The sequence below is a fragment of the Pinus tabuliformis genome, chromosome 5_1 (genome assembly GCF_031772625.1).
Source record: "Pinus tabuliformis cultivar Carrire ecotype Pingquan chromosome 5_1, CPIR1, whole genome shotgun sequence".
Taxonomy (NCBI): domain Eukaryota; kingdom Viridiplantae; phylum Streptophyta; class Pinopsida; order Pinales; family Pinaceae; genus Pinus; species Pinus tabuliformis.
In genome coordinates, this window is record NC_142305.1 from 213,669,570 (window position 1) to 213,689,724 (window position 20,155).

The following is a 20,155-nucleotide window of genomic DNA, read 5'->3' on the forward strand; positions in this document are numbered from 1 at the left end:
CACGTTTTGCTAAATATAAGAATGTCATCCAAATATAAAATAACAAAATCATCAAGAAAAGGTCTGAGTACATCACTCATTATTCTCATGAAAGTAGCAGGAGCATTAGTTAAGCCAAAAGGCATAACCAGCCACTCATAAAATCCCTGCTTTGTTTTGAATTCAGTCTTCCATGCATCTTGTTCTGCAACTCTGACCTAATGATATCCACTATGCAAGTCTAACTTGAAAAAATAAACAGCTTTTTCAATTGATCTAATAGATCATCTATGCGAGGAATGGGATAACGATTTTTTATCGTTATCTTATTCAGTGCTCGGTAATCAATGCACATTCTCCATGAGCCATCTTTCTTTCTCACCAAAATGATTGGAGACCCACATGGTGACGTGCTAGGTCTGATGAACCCCTTCTCGAGCAACTCCTGCCCTGCTTCTTGATTTCTGCATTCTCTAAAGCATACAACCTTTTATACCTGTGGCTGCAATGGTTGTTTCATCCCCTGAGTCAGACCCCAAATATTTCTAAATAGCTGCAGCAGTATTCTTCTTCTTGCCCTCGAACTTCTTAGGTCTCAGCTCCGGATGTAGAATCCAACAGTGCTCATCATCATGCCCATCCTTCTTACAGTGAGTGCATGAAGACTTGCTTTTCTGTGCAATTTTGGCCTTCCTCTCTTTCCATTTCTGTTTTCTTTTCTCCTTATTCTTGCTTGCAATGGGCTTGGATGATCCTCCAACTTTCAGGTTCCCATTCTTTCCTCTAGCTTATAGATGCGTAGCTTGACCAGATACCTCATCTATACTAGTGGGATTAAACATGAGGATAGTGTGCCTCATGTAGCTGTGTAGACCACCTGTGTACTTCAACAGAGTCTCAAGTGAGTCTAATGAAATTCCTAGAATCAAAGCTCTCTTCCTAAATTCTTGGGTGTAACCTTGTACACTTTTCCCTTTCAATTGGAGAAGAGTTTGCTAGCTCATCATGGCTTGCTGCATGTAAGCTAGTGGATAGAACTGCTTTTTTATTGCAGCAAAAAATTCACTCCAAACAGAAAGAATCTTACCATGTTTCTTCATGTCAGCTTGTGTCCTGCCTTCCCACCATACCAAGACAGTGCCTCCGAGGCATAGGTTGGCCAACTAAATCTTACTCTTGTCTGAGTCGATGCTCTGCACTCTGCAATAAACATCAATTTGTCTGATCCAATTATCCAGCTTCTCTACATTCAACTCTCCATCATATATTGGTAAATCAAATTTAACATCTAATTTGATCAAATATGTCTTCTTTTTATGTTCAGGACTACTAGGAGGTGTAAGAAAGCTTTCTTCTTTCCCTTTGCTTTTTGAGTGGTGATGGAGGAGAGACTCTTCTTCTCCTTTATCTTGCTTGAAGCCTGATAAGTTCTCATCTTTATGTTTCCTAAATTCCCTATACATTTCCTCTACCATGGACCTCATGGCCAGGAAACTATCTATGAATTGAGGGTCTAGCTCCAAGGGACTTTCCTCTGACACTTTCTTTTGAGGATAGACTCTTCCAATTTCCAGGTTAGTCTCAACCAACTCTCCTTCTGCTAATTTAAGCTTTGATCTAGTTAGCATTAAACAAAATCCAGCATAAGCTTGTCTAACCTTAAACAACCTAATGCTCTGATACCACTTGATCTGAAAATCACTCGTGAATGATCTCAGTTAATTAATGAAGGTATTATAGACCCATGTGCCAGGGTGTGCCTATGTTATTTTAAGCAACGGATCAATAAGATTGCGAAATACACAGGCACTTGGAACAGTAAGAGAAACATAGTAAGCAAATACAAAAAAACACAACAAATTTAATAAGGAGTTCACCCAATCCTCCTGGGCTACGTCTCCTAGTCCAGCCTTCAGTGGTGGCCTTTTCTATTATGTCTTAAAGCAGAGATTTTACAATAAGGAGCTCAATTTGAGTCTCACTTAACAGAGAATGATCAGTAGGGTTGTGCTTGGATCCCCCAAGTCTCTAGAGTACACAGACTCCCCTTACTGAATCTCGACCTCAACTGGTCTCAGTGGTATGAGTCCAATTTGGTACTCAATACCAGACATGTATACATAGAGGAGTTGCTTGAACCTCTCAAGCCTTCTCTAGAGTTCACAGACTCTCAGACTCTCTTTGTTCTGTCTGCTCGATGTTGCCTTTACTCTGCAAGTCAGCTCAGCTTCTCTATTCTCTGCAATTCGCTTCTTTCTCTATTTCTTTCTCCTCTGCTCTTTGTCTGTTCGCGGCTTAAAGCCCCTCTACTCCCTGACTGTTTGTTTCCTCTTCTCGGCTCTCTGGATCGCCTACCTCGGTCCACTGGAATTCCCCTGCTTTGCGTCATCATCGCTGTGTAATGCTGCACAGAGAGGTGGCCACATGTCGTCTTACGAACCGATTGTCAGTTTTCTTTAAACAGTCGTTATTTCTGTTACTCCAAGATTTACCCGCGAAACTGATTCTTCTGCCAGCTCATTGGTCATGCCAGACCTCAGATCTTTATGTGCCTAAGTCTATTTCCCCGACGAATCCGTTCATCCATCGGGTTAATTCTCCACCATTGATCTGGAGCCTCCAGATCCTACGGTCTCTGTCTATATCGCGCGGGAAAGTTGCTCGACCATTATTGACGTGATGTAAGCGGTTTTTCTCTCTTATCTGGTGGACATGCATCGCCCGGTGTGTGGCATCGCGCTGAACTCGGCCAAACCCACTTACCGCTCGAAGTGCATGCGATATCCTACCGGTTTTGGGTGCGAGACCCACCTCCTGACGGTTTCGGCGATTTCCGTGTGGTTCTATGCTTTTCCCTGTGACCAAGCACTCAAGGCTTTCCTTCACTGCGAGTTTTTCCCTTTGCGCTAATCGCGTATCAGAAAATGCCTCTGTTTCTGGATCTGGGCTTCCGATTGCCAATTTGCGTTCATGCGGGATCTCCATGGGCCAATGGTCAGCATGCTTTGACCAAGAGTCCTCGTTGTTCCATGCTAGCCACAAATTTCCATTGTCCAGAGGTCATTTCTGATAAGCTCGTTATTCATAAGACTTTGAAGCTTGACATAATTTGAAACAGTCATGGAAATGTTTAAGGATCCAATTCGCATCACCTCTTGAAAACTCATTATCATCCAGCGATGTTTCTAATACCAACCTAGATCCATCTTAGCTCTGGATCTATCAAGCACAAGAGGGATCAAAACTCAAGAGGTGAAAACCTCTTTTTTGAGTGAAAAACTTGAGGAAGGGTTTGCACCTCAATAGATTTGATCCCTCTCGAAACTTGATAGATCCGAAATTAAGATGGTTGGTTTAATTTTTTATTTTTATTTTTTTGTATCCCAGAGTAACCAGCAGCTTGCCTAACACATAACTACAAGTAAACCTCTTGGGGTATACAACTTGTCCTCCTATCCATAACCAGGTGACAATTGGGGGTATTTAAACCTTGGATCTCTCAGTTTTCACAGATTTCACATTACTTCAATCACTAATTGAGCTGCCCCCCTAGGTCGACTAGTTTAAATATTATTAATTAATAATTATAATTAATAATTTTCTATTTTTGTTGTTTTGTTTTTATTTATTTTATTTTATTTTATTTTATGTAATATAACAGAGTCAAAATGTTTAGATACCATAACATAACATGACATTACAACATCTCTACCATACTAAACTGGTGTAGAAATTCCTTGTAGATTCAAACTGCTAATTGTAATATGCTAAAACAATTGACTTGAATCTACTCTACTCATCAGCGGAAACAATTAAACAATTGTTAAATCACAAAGTATGCAAGAGAAAGAATTCAATCAACACATAACACAATCAATTCCTGGGGAAAGCCACAACTAAAAACCCTTGCTATTTGTATATTGCATTAGTTAGAAAATATGAGAAGATCATAATGCTTTTCTCAAGCCCAATCAACCTCTGCACTATCTCTATCTATCTTACTACTTCCTAGACAAGCCTTAGCCAATACTTAGCCAGTTTCCTAGTATTCCAAGATCCTACTTCCTTGTGTTGTTTCTCAAGGAATTAGTCCCCTATTAAATAGAAATTTCCTCATCCATAATTGGATGCACCATCTGTACAATTCAGGTGATTATACAACTGATAGTACATTGTCCCTGAACTCCAATCTCAACTGGGTATTTCTCTGATCCGACATGCATGAATTAATTATGAGTGAATCTTCAATTTACTGGTTGATCACTTCAAGAAGCACCACAGTGCACTTTAGGCAGCACCACACTGCACTTCAGGTAGCACCACACTCAACTGCATTCAACACCACACTGCACTTCAGGCAGCACCACACTCAATTGCAGGCAACACCACACTGCACTTCAGGCAACACCACACTACACTTCAGGCAGCACCACACTACACTTTAGGTAGCACCACACTGCACTTCAAGGAACACCACACTCAACTGCAGGAAGCACCACACTACTAGGCCTCCCACTAGTTCATCAATTAGTTGGAACTAGCTAGCTGAATTTAACTCAATTAGACTGAATTAATTAATTACAACTCAAAATAATTTCAACCAGGGATCCTATAATGTAGGAGACACTCTACATGACTTTAGTTAGACCCTAAACTTGAATTAATTGGGCCAACTAAGTCAAATTAACTTACTTAACTAATACAAGTTGTCATGAGATGTTGAATTACAATTTTATTCCTACTTTAATTCAAGGACAGAATTAAATTAGGATATATCTTAATGTTATTTTTAACATTTCATGTTGTTATTTTCAAAACTCCCTCTCAACAAGAAAGGGATTCACATCTATCTCGATCCAGTACCTTTGGAATGTTATGCATGAAACGCTTGTCACTGTTGTTGTTGCTACTGCAACATATGCTACTAAAAAATATCCAAAAAAAATAAACTGAATCAAATGCGTCTCCAACTGTCTACTGGGAAAAATTGTGTTATTCATAACTCTGCTACTGAGCCTCCTGCTCTGTTGTCAACACTGCTCTGCACTCCTTAGTATCTCACTGAAACTGATCCTCCTTCTATTAAATATTGTGGGCCATGTAGCAAGCTAATGATCCATGACGAAAAAACACCTCAATGGACCCTACCCAAATTTTTTTTACTCTTGGGACTATTACTTCACATTTCCCCACCTCTCACCTGGAGGTATGGCTGCATGTGCTCCCTCTGCCCACTTGGCTCAAAATTTACCCCTACTGGAGATCTCTTCTTGAGTGGATGCCTCCACTCAACCTCTTTACCAACATCCTCGTGGTAAGCCCAACTTCCGACTAGCTGAGGCTTCCTCTTGAGAGCTAAATCCTGCTCCCTCTCAACCACAACATCTTTAATCCCTGCCTTGCTCCTCAAGGTTGTGCATGCCTCTTCCTCTAATGTGTAGAGGTTGTCGACCCTGACACCAAATTGCTTGAGTTGACATGAAGCAAGATGCTTGAGGTAGGAATTCCCATCTCTAAAGACTACCTCATACATGTTGTCTTCAATCCTCAATTTATTCATCAGTTCAAGTTTCTTGGCTTCATGGCTATTACCAAATAACTCACTAAGAGCCTTCCACATAGCAAAGGGAGTCTCTTTGCCATGTAGTTTCAAGATTGTGGTCTCTCACACCCTCCAAGATGATCCTCATGTCTTTTTCTACACTCTTCTTCCACTCTGCTAGATATTTAGCATCAGATGTTGGAGGCTCTGGGATATCATGATCTATGAATTCCTTTAGCTGATTATCTTGCAACGTTGCCTCCATCCTATCCTTCCAAGAAATATAACTCGAATTACCCTCAAGGGCATATTTGAGTCTTGATCCGTAAAAGAACATCCTGCTAGCTCTATAGAATGATTCTACAAATTCAATTCACCTGCAAGGACAAGTTCAAATTCTTCTCTTTTATCGTGATTTCAGCTCTCATACCATGTAGAAATTCCTTGTATATTCAAATTGTTAATTGTAATATGCTAAAACAATTGACTTAAATCTACTCTACTCATCAGCAAAAACAATTAAATGATCACAAAATCACAAATCATACAAGAGAAAGAATTCAATCAACACATAACACAATGATTTCCTGGGGAAATCCACAGCCAAATTCCCACGTTATCTTTATATTTCATTAGTCAGAAAATATGAGAAGATTTCAATGCTTTTCTTTAGCCTGAACAACCTCTGCATTATCTTTATCTATCTCACTGCTTCATAGACAAGCCTTCGGAAATACTTAGCCAATTTCTTGCTTGCCCAAGTCCCTATTTCCTTGTGTTGTTTCTCAAGGAATTAGCCCCCTATTAAATAGGAAATTCCTCATCCATAACTACATGCACCATATATACAATTTGGATGATTATACAACTAATAGTGCATTGTCCCTGAACTCCAATCTCAACTGGGTCTTTCTCTGATCTGAGATGCATGAATTAATTATGATTGAATCTACAGTTTACTAGTTGATCACCTTAGGAATCACTATATTGCACTTCAAGCAGCACCACACTGCACTTCAAGAAACACCACACTCCACCGCAAGCAGCACCACACTACTAGACCTCCCACTACTTCATCCATCACTTGGAACTAGTTTAACTGACTTTAACTTAGTTAAACTCAAAATAAACTCAACTAGGCCTCCTATAATGTAGGAGACACTATGCATGACTCTAGTTAGACCCTCAACTCGAATTAACTAAGCCAACTAAGTCAAATTAACTTAGGTAACTAATACAATTTTATTCCTAATTTAATTCAAGGACAAAATTAAACTAGGATATTTCTTGATGCTATTTTTAACATTTCTTGTTGCTATTTTCAACCATTGGAAAGCGTCTCTAGATCCAAAAATGTAATAAAATAGAATTATAAAATATATGTATTTATAAAATATTTTGATTTTAAAATGAGAGATGGATTTTGGGCACGTGGTATTGATGAACTATGGTATTGCCCCATGGTACTGTAACAAAGCATATTTACAAGTTAATAATATCCATGGTAAAGTGGGGTCGAATATCCATGGTTAAAAATCATCCTATATTGTAAGTGTTAAGTTTTTATGTGCTTATTAATTAAATGTAAATATGGTTACAAATATTATTTTAATTTACATAGTAAAATGGATCTTAATTTATAGCTACTACTTATATCTTATATATTTTAATCTGATAGAGGGTTTAGATATATCTCAAAAATAATTTTAAAATGTTTTGATTGTGAAATGAGAGATGGTTTTTGGATATGTGGTATTGATGAGCAATGTTATTAGCCCATGGTATTGTAACAAAGCCTATTGACAAGTTAATAATATCTATGGTAAAGTGGGGGTGAATATCCATGGTTAAAAATATTTTTATATTATAAGTTTATTGTAAGTAATAAAGCTTTTATGTGCATATTAATTAAATTTAAATATGGTTACATAATCATTATTTTAATTTATAAGGTAAAAGAGATTATAGCTACACTTATATGTTATATATTTTAATATGATATGTATATTATGATTTTCTTTTATCTAAAAAGTTATTCGTAATTTTATTAATAAAACAAAATTACAATATAACAAATTAAATTTTATTATTTTTATTACTTTTAACTTTTAAGGGACACCACAACATCTCTCCCATAGTGGATTCTATATTACTTTTAATATTTTATTATTATTTAATTGAGTCCACATGTAAGTGTTTATAAATCCTTTCAAAAATTGGAGTGGGAAGACAATGACAAATTAAATTTTATTATTTTTATTACTTTTAACTTTTAAGGGACACCACAACATCTCTCCCATAGTGGACTCTATATTACTTTTAATATTTTATTATTATCTAATTGATTCCACATGTAAGTGTTTATAAATCCTTTCAAAACTTGGAGCGGGAAGACAAGGTCCAGAGCTGGGGGCGAGGGAGTGAGGGAAGCTTTCGTTGATTCCTTGGTGCCTACCAGCATTTGGTCGGGAGGAGTAGATTTGGAGGACCCTCTTCGTGGTTCGTTAAAGGTAGGTTAGCAATGCAGTCAGAACTCTGTTGTTTTTTCTAGGGTATCGATGTCAAATTTGATCGGAATTCTGATAAAATCAAGGCCAGTTGACACTCTGTTGATGCCTCGAAAATTGATGCATCAACATTGGGGAAAACCACCCGGTCCGGACTTTAAAGGCAGCTCCTTTTCCGTTTGGTGTGGTGGCTCCGACTGGATATAATGGGACCAGTTTCCCAATGATTTATGAATGGGATGGATAAGTGTCTAATTTACTTATATCTAATGGAAAATGCTGAAAGATTTATTCTAAAATGCAATAATGTAATTAACTAATCTATCCCGGGAAATCTCTGTTTTAGTGCAACTCTTAATGGTTCTTATCGAAAAGTAAGCATATAGATGACTTTATTTTTAAACAAAAATATTCATTCATATGATAATTACTTTGTTCAAATAGTTGAACAAAGTAATAATTAAAACATTATTGCACTGATCTTTATATATCATTGACGCATATATAGATGAAAAATAACAATTCTTGAACATTCAATAGTGATAAGTAAAAGAGATTGTTGTAAGAACTTTATACATACATCAATAATAGTAAAAATGAATGAATGCTAGTCCACATAAAAGAATGAAACAAAACATAGATAATAGTACCATATGTGTTTGAATCCTTCCGACATGAATTTGCATTTGGATCCCGCTCTCTAACTTAAAAATACTCTTATAGGAAGCAGTAGTGCATATCAGACAAAATTACTCTTCATTAAAAGCTCAAAATTCAAGTCCAGTTTCATAAAAAATATATATATTGGAAGCACAATAGTGCGACTTCCAATCCAAGTCTTTATGATCAAACTTAGCAAGTTTAGCTTGAGACATGACATTATAAGCAATTTGTCTTGGATCATATGGCCTGTTAGGAATTGTGGCCAGATTCAGCATTAGCATCTTTTTTGTCTCCTTCTTTGCATGCTTATAGTCATGCAGAGTGAAAATGTCTCACCGTAAAGGGAATTTTGGCCAAATGTGCTTCTTTGAATCCTTAAGGGTTCTGGATGTCCCTTCTACTATTATTTGGTAGGCCAACTCCCGAGCTAACAATTTATCAGGCACATACAAGGGAAGAACATGGGGTTTAGTAAGGCTACCAAAAAGCCTTATATAAGTAAATTTCTCCTCCCCGAACCAATTGCCTACTGTTGTTAAATCAATTTCTGCTTTCGGGGATATCCTTGGAGCAGGTTTATTAAAAATAGAATAATATACAGGGAGAATAAAACCATTGCAAATTTTATACAAATGATTTTTGTAATTTGCCTTCCATAACTGCTGGTGGTAAATATGGATTGGATTCAGGTTTTGAGGAGTCCATTTCCACTAAAGTATTGGATATGCAGAATTAAAGCAAATAGTATCCATAATATAAGCACTGTAATAGAACGGGGGAATAGTCCAAGAAGTTTTATGCGCATTTTTCTATACTCTAAAATAGTTGTGGCTAGTTTATCGGACAAGATATTAGCCCAATCCATCACATAACCGTTGATTGCAGCTTCCATTAGGGGAACCATTTCTATGGTGAATTTGGTTGAATCATGTATTCCCCGCATCCTACACATCATAGCCCCGGCATAACAATAAGGGGAAGCCAAATAGTCAATAGAGTACTTACCCGATGACTTGTGCTTGTGCTTTTCGGGGAAATGTCTCCATTGCTTTATCGGGGCTGACTCTGAATTGTTCTCCTTTGCAAACACCTCCAATAACGCCTTGTTGTATCGCTTCTCAGGTCAAGGTAAGTGGTAAATTTTCATGAGATCTTCAAGCTAAAATGAGCCAAATATCCTCCCATCAGCTGTGCAAAAGGTTCTGTCCGAGACTGGAATTTTTTCCACCACCCATCTTACTACGTCCGTATATGGCAGGATTTTAGCTCGCGCTGCTATTCTGTGTAGATAGGAACAAGCCAATTCTTTAAGAGTTCCTTCCGATTTGTTAGTTGAATCGGTTGTGGCTTCCTCTGATAATTCCTCAGGGTCCTCTGCTTCTATTAGATTGTAAATGCTCTCCCAGCTCATGTTTCCTAGACCAAGGCACGTCGTATCTGAGATTAATCCTTTCTTGCTTGGTCTGGGATCTTTGACTGGATGAGCTGCTGCTATGGGAGCTATTGCTGCGGACTTCTTTGATTTCTTACCCATTTTCTCTGGTTCTCTGGTTTCGGAAGAATTCTGCGCAAACAGTTGCAAACAGTGATACAGAGAAAATGTTGTTGCAAGCCAATATGATAATGAATAGAATTACGTCGATTGGCATAAAATAAAATATAGTTAAGGATTACCACGGATGAAATCCTTTGAAAGATCCATCCTTAACTGCAATATTGAATAGTCGTTTAAACTGTCAATCATGGTAAATAACATCATAAATGCCCATCACGTCGCCCATATGCCGAATGATTGTTTCAAGCGTGCCTTAGATTTTATTGATCAGCGATCGGGAGTGTCAAAGAGAAGGCTTTTAAGACTTGCTTTAAATATCTCCGATCACCGAAAGGTGATACAATATAATGCATGCAGACTTTCTTAATGTATATTTGCTTTTCGAGATGTGCGCCCAATTAATAGATCACAGTTGGGATTTGACATGGTCTTTCATATCTTTATCATGTGACTCCACCGAGTGTCGATCGCCGATTGTAATTAGCTTTATCGCATCGGGAGTTTTTGGTTAGGCCTCTCATATGTCCCTTTATTGTTGACATGGCCGAGTCGCCGATTGTCGATTTGCTTTATCGCATCAGAGGAATTGAGGGATTTCGCTTTATTGTGCGTTGGCACTTGTTTTCCCCGATTTTCCGATAGCAATTACCTTTTTGGATCGGAGGATTGGGTGAAGTATTGTTTTTGTGTGTTTCCTTTAATATTGCGATATGCGATCTCTGATCGCTTTATCGCAATATAGAATGATTTTTTAATATTATAAAGGAACACTTTATTTCTTATTTAAAAGGTTGTATAAAATGATTTATTTACATCGGGGGTTTTAACAAGGATTTTTCTTGTGATGAGGTACATACCATTTTATTCACACATCTAACTAAGTTTATTTTTTAAGGGACCCATTTCATATTAAGATTTTGTATAAAAATTTGTATGAAATGGGGGGTTGTTGTACTGCACAACACACTCCCTGGTCAAGAAGGCATAGTAAGGGGCCTACCCAATATGGTCAGTCATAATTAGATGTTATTCCACTTTTCCTTAGTTCGCAACATCCTGTAGTGGTAGCTACAGAAGGTGTGGGAATCAATGAGGATTTGGCGTTATCGGAAGCACCTCTCAAAGGTCCTCCACAAGGTAGTGATACCCATCATTTGGCATATCATCTTGTGAACAGGGTTTGGCGCTCAGTCTTAGGGGAGGATTAGACAACAGTTCCCAGCAGCGTAGGATAAGTTCAGGATCTAAGGAAAAAGAAGGAGCATGGTTTTTAGGGTTGTAATAAAACGGGGAAGAGGAAATGATGGACCTATGTGAAGACCTCAAGCTCTCCAACCCTACTACTCTTAGGACAATACGTGGGCGCTCAAGAAGCACGAAAACTAGTGGATTTCACTTTAGTAGGGAGGTCGAGGGTTCACCATCTAAAGAAGGCCAATTTTTTACAGTGGGTGGAAAAGGAGGTTAGACAGATAGTGGTAAAGGGTTTGTCAGTTGGCATGCTCACAAAGGGTTGGATTCAGTTGGATTTCGAGAAGGCAGAAGATGCAAGGAAGGTCTCGCAAAAAGCTTGGCAGATAACTAAGGCATCAGAGATTTTCCGATCTTGGACGCCATTATTCAACACGACAAAGGAGCAATTGGATATGGCCCCTCTATGAGTAAGTATCCCAGGGTTGCCATCCAATTTATGGAATGATTCATCCTTTATGCGCATTGGAAACATTTTGGGGAGTTATCTGAATCATGATAAATCCTTTCTGGTCTCAGGAGAGAAGAGGGTAGCTCATATTTTGGTGTATTTAGATTTGAAGAAGGGGCTCCCAACGGAATTGAAGATCAAGATGGAAGATGTGGAACTAGAGCCTCATCTCCTAGATTATGAAGGAGAGTTGTTCCAGTAATATAGGTGCTATAAGCATGGGCATTTGGCCAAGGAATGGAATATAAAGTTTACTAAGAAGGAAGGGTTCTTGCCAATGCAGTAGTCGAAAGTAATGGGGCTTGCTCAATGTTATCGAATTTGTTTAAGTTTAAATTTTTTTAAATGCCGACAATTGCAGTATCAACGAAATATTTGTAATAAATATGAAACAATTTTGATAATGTGATTGTCAACGTTGTTGTGATTTCGAAAGAAAATTAAATAAATACACTGACAACGGGATTGTCAACGTTACCAAGTGTTTTAAACTACAGCAAAATGAATTTTTGCAGGTAACTAGGGTATCAACGCCAAAACGACGAAATTTGAATCTCCATTTTGAAATGTGTTGACATGTTCCACGTAAGAAAAAAGGTGATTATTGCCTAATCATGCTATATTAAATCCGAAAAGAGAAAAGCATGTGTTGAAAGGATCCTTTCTGTCGTCGAAGAGGTATGTGGGTTAATTGTAATGATCGAAAGGTTAAATCTTTGATTTTTCCTAACATAGTACACATTCCAAGAAACAATCTTTAATAAGTTTTCCCCATATCGAAATTTATCTATTTCAGTTGTAATTATTGTTATCTTTTACCGCTGAAAACACTTGTTCTGTTGAGTTACTCGACGGAGATCCAGGATCGAATCTTGATCCTTTGTTCTGCGTATTCGGTAGGCTGCAAAAAGTAGTGAGGAAAAGTGGGAACTTGAACAAAATTGAGTTGAAAGGACCTGATCTTCTTGAGAACTACCCAAAGACTCAACAACAGTTTCAGCAGGCCAGATGGGAGGAATTTTTCAAGCATTGCACCGATTTTCACAATGAGGTAGCACGAGTGTTTTCCCAGGGCTTCGATGGACAACGAGTAGAGGTTGGAGGAATTTCTTTCTAGGTGACAAAGGAGTTAACTTCTAAGGTCGCAGCTCTGCCCACAGATGGAGAGAAATCTTTTAGAAGCCACATCTTATCTGGAATGTAAATGCCTTTATTCCTGAAGGACGAATTCAAAGAAAAGAACTAAGGAGCAAGGGTGCAGAGGGCATGGATTAAGGACGAATGGCATGTTTTTTTGCATATTGTCCAGTCCTATTTCACCTGCAAGAGGTGCTACAACAGGGTCAACCTCTACCATTTATGTTTTCTTTATCATCTGGCAGGTCAGATAAGAATCAACACCTCTTACTTTTTGTTAGAAAGTTTGAAACATATGGTTTCTCGAGTTCGAGCCAGGACAAACCCATATTCACATTTCATTTATCATAAAGCTTTGATAAAATTATTAATTGAAAACCAATTAGCAAAGGTTGGGAGAACATGGGGTCATTTTATATTCTAGGGAGGGTTTCAACCCCAGCTTGCTAAATTTAAAAGGGGCAAGAAAAAGGGTGCTAAAAATGAGGCCAAACAAGTAAAAAACTTTGAGACCGGAACCTCCTCTCAAGGAACTTCTACTATGAAAACCAGAAGTCGAAAGAAGGTAGAGAAAAAATCTCCTCTTATTCCTCAAATACCTAATGTTTATACTATAATGAGTGATAGGATCATAAAATCATAGCAAACCCCTCCTCCTACTAAAAAACACTCATACTGAGAGACATCCTGCTGAAAGCCTACCTACAGGAAGCCAATTTCCAGGGAAAACCAAAAGAAAGATTATTGAGCCACAAGATGAAGGAGTTTCAACTAAGAAAGAGCCTACCATAATTAAGATGTTAAAGGAGGGGAAAGCCTCACACTAGGCCCTAGAAAAAGCTCAAATTTAACATCAAATTAAAAAAGAACCTAGAGCTTGCTAAAGAAATTATAGATGTGGATGATATCCTGCTAAAGGACCTAATCATAAATAGGGAGAGAGCTACAGGTTCACAAAATTCAAAGAAAACAAAGGCTACCAAGAGGATAATTCCCATGGAGACTAGAGAAAGCAAAAGATGCAGGATGGTTAATGTCGATGTTCTGTTGGAAGCAGCCAGTACTCTTAGTTGAAGTTGTTTTTGGTCTTTTGAGTTTTTTGACCCCATGTTGTCAAAAGGAAATTTTAGTATTCAAATGACAAAGCGCTTGTTAGCATTTTAACACAGGAAATCACAGAGGAATGCTAACAGTTTCATTGTCAACGCATTTTGTTGGACAGTTTAGAGGAAAACACTAACAGTCGCCTATCAGCATAATTATCAGTTTGGGAAACTAAAGGTTGACAGTAGGATTATCAGCGAATTGTAGGAAGGGTACCCGAGGAAGCAAGAGCTAGGCAAGAGAAGACCATTTTTTAAGGAATGACAAGGCTTGATTCCCAGTTAAGGAGGCATAACAACGATGCACTTTTCAGTCCCCTTTTTAACACGAATTACAGCAAGTTGTTTTTATTGGAAACAGGTATGTTTTGAAGATATTTTGCATGCATGTACCTAAAAGATATACATTGCTATTTTTAAATTACCGTAATTAAGTTTAGCTATAGTATTTTCTATATAAACAATTTCTGGAAAACAATAAAGGGTTGGAACTTATTTTAAAGTAGCTTTTTATGTATTATGTGATCAGATTATAATAAAGCAGTATATATGAGCATTTTTGCATAAATTCCTATGTCATAATTCCCTATCTGTCCCTTGGTCTAGTATTTTCTTCAATGTCTGAATGCTAAGCGGTTGAAATCAGAATTCATATTGTTGTGTTCCATTTTCTTATGTTTCAGATATTTAAATACTTGGTTTTTCACATATATATCACATTGTTTTCCTCCATTATCCTCCAAATTTCCTGAAAATTGTCAAAGGAATTGTTACTATCTCACTTTTGTGATGTTTTCTCACTAAACCTGTGATTATATAAACATGATTGGGTCAGAATCCAAGCCCAATGGTGAAAATAGTCCAACCAACCTCAGTTTTTCTTAAATAAATCTGGCCATAGGAATTATTTCAAAACTTATACAATTGTGACCTTGGGTAGCTAAGTTTAGGGAGAGATTCTTCTTTGGTTGAAAGGGCCAACTTTCAACCTCAAAGTGGTTTGAGTTTACCTTAAATTTTTTCCCGCAACCATGGTTTTCTCTAAGTGATAACACTCACCAGGGTGTAGTGATGAAGGAGAAGGGTGACGAGTGACAAGACTTGCCCATGTAGGAGGAGGAAGATGACAGACAAACAGATATGTATTCAGAGGTAACACACATAGTAGAAATGGCAGTTGGATGTGCCCCTGAGGCGGTGGAATATTGTAAATAGAAAGGCTCCCCACTCCCCTCAGTTTAACCCCCCTCGGGTGAGGTGGAATATTCTCGCCTATCTCCTTCTGTTGTTATTTCTCTTTCTCATATGCATATGAATTTGTTTGTGCCTCTTCTAGAATCGCAAAACCTCCAAAGCATTGTTGGGGAGATTGTCTTGGGGAAGGAAGGAGGAGTAAAGTATCCTTTTGTTGTTGTGGTGGCCTCTAGAAGGTGGTCGAATAAAGTGATCTAGAGGCCCCCATCATGGACACGATGAGGCTTATATCTGGGAGCTCAAAGGCATGTAATTTGGCCTATAATTTGCGCTCGATGAAAGTACTAGCCCCACCGAATGAGCTTTTGATGGGCTTGGGAAACTAGATTCATCAGTCCCTGAAGGAAAGGGAAGGGGGAGAAAGTATTTTTTAGTTAAAGCAAAGGAAAAGGCTAGATCAGAACTGGATTTTGGCAAACGACAATCTATTAAGGGGGGCCTTGGAGCATCATAAGCCCTGGTAAGGGTTTCTCAATGAAGTTACTCTCTTTTAATTATAGAGAGGTGGCATGCCCCCACGAGAAGTGTGTGCTCAAGAGGCTTGTAGAGGATTAAATCCGAAGGTTTTGTTTCTTTAAAAAAACTCTAGGTGATGAAGCTAGTGTGGTTCGTGCATTGGAGTCCCTTGTTCCTAGATGGAAGTTCGTTAGTACTGATGCGGTGGGGTGATTTGGAGGGACTGCAATTGGTTGGCTGAAAAAATATGTTAGAGTTGATAAATGCTGGGGGATTACTTCAAAGATAGAGATAGAGGTATTTAGTGAGGATCTTGGGAGATCCCTTACATTGGTCAATGTCTATGGGCCTACAGGTAACATGTAATTTTTTTGGGATTATCTTTTTAACAAGACCTTCTTGAGGCACCAAAATCTCATTCTAAGCATGGATCTTAACTTCTCCCTTGTGGAAATTGAATCTTAGGGGGTGCATGCCATTTCGGACCCAATGACAGAATACTTTATAAATAAGCTTGAAGCGGGAAATTTAATGGATGTAGCCTTAGTTAAGCTCAAACCTACTTAAAGGAACAAAAGAATGGGAGGTGATTGGGTCATGAAGTGACTAGATTGTTTTCTATTAGCATAAGGTTTAATTGAAGGAAATATGATGTTCAGTAAATGGGTCTCAGAAGGGGGGATTTTGCACCATTCTCCCATCCTTTTGGAATTGGCAGGAGGTGTCAGTGAGCCATCATGGCCCTTTAAATTTAATTCATCATGGTTAAAAGAGGATTCCTTTAAGCAGCTAGTGAAAAATGCTTGGGTCCCCTTTGATCCCTCCAAGGGGAGATCAACGACAAGCCAATTTGAGGAGAACTTGGAAAGACTCGAGAAGGAAAACAAATTGTGAGAAAAATCTCTAAAGGAATCTAGGATGAAGGAGTCGTTGGATATAGAATCCCACCTGATTTCCCTAGCTTCCAAGGATGATGAAGGCTTTGGTTCGGGAGGTGACAAAGAAGTTTTGGTAAGATTCGAACGAATAAGAAAGGAGATTCTACAGATGCAAGAAGAAGAGTGGCTCTTGAAAAGTAAGGCGATATGGTTGGCTAGTGGAGATGAGAAAACCAAGTTCTTATAGGCATATGCTAATTCCAAAAGGATAGGAGAGGGGGAATTCCCCTATTATTTAGGAGCTCAATTTCTCCTGAATTATGCAAGGAAATAGGAGGAAGTTGGAGCCTTGAATTGGATAAGTGTTAGCCAGAGTAGGACATTCAGCAGGAGAACAAGTTTACAAGTTAGGGTATGCTTCAGAGTTGAAGCTAGACATTGTAATAGTTTCTCATTCTTGTCTAATTAATGAAAAGAATCAAATGGGTTTTTCCTAGTTAGGTTCCCTTGTAAAATCATTGTGTTCTTGTGTTTTTAATGGTTCCATGTCATTGCATGTGTTTCTAAATTGTGATTTCTATTCCGTCGTATTGTAGAGGACATTTGTAGTCTCTTGTTTTAAGTTAGAATTCATCAGTAGTAGAAAAGTTCTATTAATTTCTACATGGTATCAGATCTTGAAATCACAAAAAAAAACCAGTCAATAGATATTCTCCTTCAAAAATATTGATTTGCATATTCAGTGACTTAGGTTTTCTTTAGTGTGGGAAATTTTATTTCAACAGATTGAGATTGGAGTATACCCTAGAGGGAACCTCAAATTTCATAGCTTGGAAGGAAAGGATGGAAGTTGTACTCAATGATAATGGAGTGTTGGAATACACCAAAACCAACAGTATCAGATGCACAATAGTTATCCTAGTGGAATAAGGATACTGCAAAAGCTAAGAGGATAATCCTAGAGGGTGTGAGAGACCACATAGTCTCAAATTTACATGGTAAAGAAACTCCATTTGTTATGTGGAAGACCCTAACTCAACTATTCAAAAACAACAGTGATTCTAGGAAATTGGCATTTGTTGGGTTCTGTTATATTCTTTTCATAACTAGCCTCCCTAGTTAACCGGGGGCTTAGAGGGGGGCCAGACCGCCCCCGCCCCCCCCCCCCCCCCTTCGTTATGTCGATTGTGTAGCGAGGGGAGGGGGGATCATAGGGGGGGCGGAAACCCCCCTTGTCCAAGGGGTTTGAGGGGGGAGGATAGCCCCCCTCTATGGGGTTCGGGGTAGCGCCCCGAGGAAAAAATGTTGGACCCTATATTAGGTTGGGCGGACCTACCTATGGTTTTTGTGCATGGTTTTCGCACATGGTTTTGGGCGCGATGGTTTTCGGTCCATGGTATTGGATGCTTCAACATTTATATATGTATTGTAACATTGAAAGGAATATAATGAAAAATCAATCTAGTAGTCCCAGTTTTGGGATCCACATGAAAATTTCTGTGTATATGTGTTTTATGTGTTATTCTTTCGCATTGTTTATTTTGTGTGTTTTAGAATATGTATGCAAGTAAATTTTGTATGGGGTTAAAACCTACAGCATTGAGGGACAAGCTCAGAAAAATCTGATTGCAGAAAAATGAAACCATTCAACGTTACCTCTCCAAATTCACTCAATGTCAATATGAGCTTGGAGGAGTTGGAAAAATATACCATATTCGGAGTTACTGATCCTTGCTCTCCTAGGCCTTCCAAAATCCTGGCATAGTTACCAGTACTCTGTAAATGGAAGGGACAAATTACCAAATTGGGAGAGACTTTGGTTCGATTTGGTGTAGGAAGAAATTCGAAGGAACACCAAATATGGAGTAGAATCCAAAGTTGAGGAGGAAGAAAATTTTCCCTTGGTTGGGAAGGGAAAGAAAACTAAGGGAAATAAGGCCCAAAGCAAGCCATAGTCCAACCAAAACAATGGCAAGAAGAAGGACCTAAGCAAGATAGAATATTTTCACTACCATGAATATAGGCACTATGCAACAAAGTGTCTACACAAGAATTTTGACAAGAATCCTTCACGAGGAGCATGAGGTGAAGAACTTTCCTCACAATTCGAATTAAAATTCAACCTAAATGCAGGCATGGCCAGCACTGTAATGGGGAGTGTGTGATACCTAGATTCAGGTGCCTTGTTCCATATGATAGGATGCAAAGAATTATTATGTAGCCTAGAGGAGAAGGATCTCCATATGCACATAGAACTTGGGGATGATGGGAGGTATAGTACCAAAGGAATTGAAATTGTAACCTTTAAGAGGGAATCAGGCTCCAATCTTCATCTAAAAGATGTTATGTATGTAACTAGGCTGAAGAAAAAATTGATCTTTGTAGTTTTATTGGAGGATAGAGGCTATGATGTTGTTTTCAGTAAGGGAAAATACTTACCAAGACATGAAGCTACCAGGAAAGTGAAACAGACTGTAGTTTAAGTGAAAAATATCTACAAATTTGAGGTGGAAACTTGTGTTGCACTGAGTAGCAAGGCAGGAAATTTTCAAAGTCAAGATGTTGGAGAACTCTGGGACAAGTGCATGGGACACTTACACCATAGGGCCTTAAAAAACATACAGTAGATTACCACCAATCTTCCGAAATGCACCCTTGACCAGCATGATGTCTGCAAGGCATGCACATTGGGGAAATATGTCAAATCCACCTTTCAGGCCCAAGATAGAAGAGCGGAAACAATATTGTAGTGAGTCCACTCTGATGTATGTGGACCATTTTCGACAGCTTATACAGCAAAACATAGGTATTATGTAATCTTTGTTGATGGTTTTTCTAAAAACTGCCGGATTTTCTTCATGAAGAAAAAGGATGAAGTGTTTTCCAAATTTATTAAATTCAAAGCATTGGTTGAAAAGGATACTGGCTGGAAATTGAAAACCCTGAGAAGTGAAAATGAAGAAGAATTTTCTTCTAACACCTTCAAGGACTTTTGTTCCAAAGAGGGGATTAAAAGATAACTAATAAGACCCCCATAACCCACAATAAAATGGGGTGGTTGAAAGGAAAAACAGAAGCATAGTGGGAGCAACAAGAGCCATGTAGCATGATCAAGGGTTTCCATTACATCTATGGGCAGAATCATGTAACATCATTGTTTATTTGCAAAACAGGAGCCCTCATAGAATACTTGGCATGACCACACCCGAAGAAGTTTTCTCTGGGAGAAATCCAGATGTATCTCATTTTCAAATTTTTAGAGTTATTGTGTCTTTCCATGTCTCCAAGGATAGCAGGAAGAAACTGGAGCCTACAACTAATATGGGAGTATTTATAGGATACACAAAGACACCACATCATTACCGGGTGTATTTGGCCT